The sequence below is a fragment of the Bubalus bubalis genome, chromosome 7 (genome assembly GCF_019923935.1).
Source record: "Bubalus bubalis isolate 160015118507 breed Murrah chromosome 7, NDDB_SH_1, whole genome shotgun sequence".
Taxonomy (NCBI): domain Eukaryota; kingdom Metazoa; phylum Chordata; class Mammalia; order Artiodactyla; family Bovidae; genus Bubalus; species Bubalus bubalis.
The window spans coordinates 52,115,035-52,118,542 of NC_059163.1; the positions used below are offsets into that span (position 1 = coordinate 52,115,035).

The window sequence follows — 3,508 nt, forward strand, 5'->3', positions numbered from 1 at the left end:
CAGGAACATTTACTTATTTATTTTCTTATTGATTAATTAATTTAAGAAATATTAATTGAAACTCTACCATGCATAAAATATAATCTGCATTACTGGAGGTATTAAAGGTATACTCACTCTGTGGGACTTTCATTCTACTTGGATAGAAAAGTAAGAAAAAAGTAAGCAAAAATGTGAATAAAATAATTTTAAAAAGTAATGATGAAATTCAAGCACAGTTTTGTGACAGGAAGTGTTGGGGATGGAGTAGTGGCCCATCAAAGAGGATGCTCACAGAGGGCCTAAGGAAATATACTTTATTTATTTATTTATTTATTTTTGATGTCTGATATTATTTATTTGTTACTCTTAGAACATCTCATTTTTGACTGGACTCAGACTCAGAAGTAGAAGCTCTCAGAGAGGACAGCCTCCGTCTCTTGGCAATCTGTTCCTGCCGTTTTTCTTTGGCTTCCTTCATTCTCTTGGCCAAAAGTTTAGCATATTCTGCAGCCTCGTCTTTATTTTTCTTAGTACGCTGTTTCTTCAGAGCAATATGCCGGTGTTTGTGTTGCAGAACTCGTGGAGTCACGAGACGCTGAATCTTGGGTGCTTTAGTCCTAGGTTTCTTACCGTCTTTGTTTAGGGGCTTTCGCATAACATACTGGTGGACATCATCTTCTTTTAGAGAGATTGAAAAGTTTGCGGATTCTTCTAGCTCTTTTGGGACCCAGGTGATGAGGCACTATAGTATCAGCGAGTCCAGGAATATCCTTCTCTCCTTTTTTCATGATGACCAAATTGAGAACACTCAGATTGGCATCCACAATGCAACCCCATACAGATTTGCACTTTCTCTCTCCAGTCCTCCTTGGTCTGTAACAGGAATGCCCCTTACTCAGTAGCAGGCGAACTCGGCCATGGGTCAAGACATCCTACTTTATGGGAAAATCCTGCTTATCGTTCCCGCCACTGATTCGGACCACCAAACCCTTCCATTCTTCACCCAGAGTGTCAGCAGCAACTTCTGTGGCCATACACTTCTCGTAGAAAGGTACGAAGTTTTCGTTCATCATCCACTTCAATGGGCTTCTGGCAGCCAGTGGCCAGGAAAGAGATGTTCAGCATCATTCTGAAGTGGCTGACAGCCTCCGAGGCACCACGAAAAAGAGCAGGAAATATACTTTAAGTGAGAACTGAATGATGAAGGGGCAGACAAATGAAGAGCAGACTAATTCCCTTCCTGTTAGATAGGGACCATAAATTCAAAGCCCCAGTAGTGGAAAGAACTGGAATCTAATTTGTCAAATTTGTCATTGAATCCCCAGTACCTGGGAAATACTGAACACACATTAAGTATTCATTAAATGATCTTTAACAATTTTTTTTACAGTTAAAAAAATTTTTTTTTTGAAGGATACAAATTTTTTTTTTTAACATTTGGAAAGTTTGAACAAGAGAGAAGCTTAAATGAATAGGGCCATGTATACATTTGAAGAAGTTGAAAGTCATAGAAGACCCATATGCTTGTATGGGTTTTGTCATAGATTTTATTCCACAATGTACTGTTTATGAATTCAATATACCAATGTGTTCTCAAACTTACAAGCAGTTTTATTATATTGATTTCTATTCAGTTCAGTTCAGTTCAGTTCATTCACTCAGTTGTGTCTGACTCTTTGTGACCCCATGAACCACAGCAGGCCAGGCCTCCCTGTCCATCACCAACTCCCAGAGTCCACCCAAACCCATGTCCATTGTGGTAGTGATGCCATCCAACCATCTCATCCTCTGTCCTCCCCTTCTCCTCCTGCCCACAATCTTTCCCAGCACTGGGGTCTTTTCCAATGAGTCAGCTCTCTGCATCAGGTGGCCAAAGTATTGGAGTTTCAGCTTCAACATCAGTCCCTCCAAGGAACACCCAGGACTGTTCCCCTTTTGGGTGTACTGATTGGATCTCCTTGCAGTCCAAGGGACTCTTAAGAGTCTTCTCCAACACCATAGTTCAAAAACATCAATTCTTCGGTGCTCAGCTTTCTTTATAATCCAACTCTCACATCCATACATGACCACTGGAAAAACCATAGCCTTGACTAGATGGACCTTTGTTTGCAAAGTAATGTCTCTGCTCTTTAATATGCTGTCTAGGTTGGTCATAATTTTCCTTCCAAGGAGTAAGCGTCTTTTAATTTCATGGCTGCAATCACCATCTGTAGTGATTTTGGAGCCCAGAAAAATCTTAGTTTTCTGAATGTTGAGCTTTAAGCTAACTTTTTCACTCTCCTCTTTCATTTTCATCAAGAGGCTCTTTAGTTCTTCTTCACTTTCTGCCTTAAGGGTGGTGTCATCTGCATATTTGAGGTTATTGATATTTCTCCCTGCAATCTTGATTCCAGCTTGTGCTTCCTCCAGTCCAGCGTTTCTCATGATGTACTCTGCACATAAGTTAAATAAGCAGGGTGACAGTATAGAGCCTTGATGTACTCCTTTTCCTATTTGGAACCAGTCTGTTTTTCCATGTCCAGTTCTAACTGTTGCTTCCTGACCTGCATACAGTTTTCTCAAGATATGAGAAAATTTTACTAACTTTATAATAAATAATGTGAGAGTTTTTTCTTAAACTTTAATTGGATACAAAAGTACTGAATGTTGATGTGAGAGGATGGGAACATATAAAAATGAACATTTATGTAGGGGAAAAAGCTAAGCATGGGAAAAATCTGTCACATAGGCTAGGAGCAATATCTTTTAAATGCATGTGATGGATACTTTTACCATCTAAGTTTTTGTTAAGACAAGTTTATATCTTTCCTAATGAATTATGAAAGGTGTTTAAATTGGAAAATAAATAAGAGAAGTAATGATGAATTGTAAAATGCTGATGTTGAAAATACTCGGATGCATTCAATTATTTTTAGCATATTGTAATTTCTGAAAAGGCTGAAACTGCTTCTCTTATTGAAAACTTCCCACCTGGCTAGGTAGAATTATTTAAATAGTAATGCTTGAAACTAGTCTTTGTGTAGAAACTGTTAACAAACATAGGGAGTGATTTTTATCATAGGATTGAGTCTGTCATCCTCCTACTATTGTAATTTCACATTTGTCACCCTAGCAAAATCTAAAATTACTTTTGTGCTCTACCTACCTCTCAGTATTACTTAAATAATAAATATCAAAGACTGCTTTGCCTGAAACTTAGATTTAACTTGAAGTAGTACATTTCTATTTAAAAGAAAATATGCTATTCTAGTTCAGAAATCTAGCTGAAAATCATTTCTCCCCAGTGAAGTGTGCTTTTATTGTTTATATATTTCCTACTCTAACTGTTGAAAAATTGTTGATATTTATTATTTAAATTATTGCCATGTACACAAGAGTCTTAAATTTGATTCACATGGTGTCGACAATAACTTTAAAACTTTATAAATTTCCCTACATGATACCATGTCCTACCTATAAAAAGTATAATCCAATGTGAACATCAAGTAGTTTATTAACTAGATGTAACAGCAAGGCAATAGAAATG

General features: G+C 37.3%; 1 pseudogene; it reads right to left on the reverse strand.

The window, feature by feature from the left end:
* Positions 1-315: 315 nt before the first annotated feature.
* Positions 316-1,110, reverse strand: LOC102395254 (annotated as a pseudogene).
* Between the last annotated feature and the right edge of the window lie 2,398 nt (positions 1,111-3,508).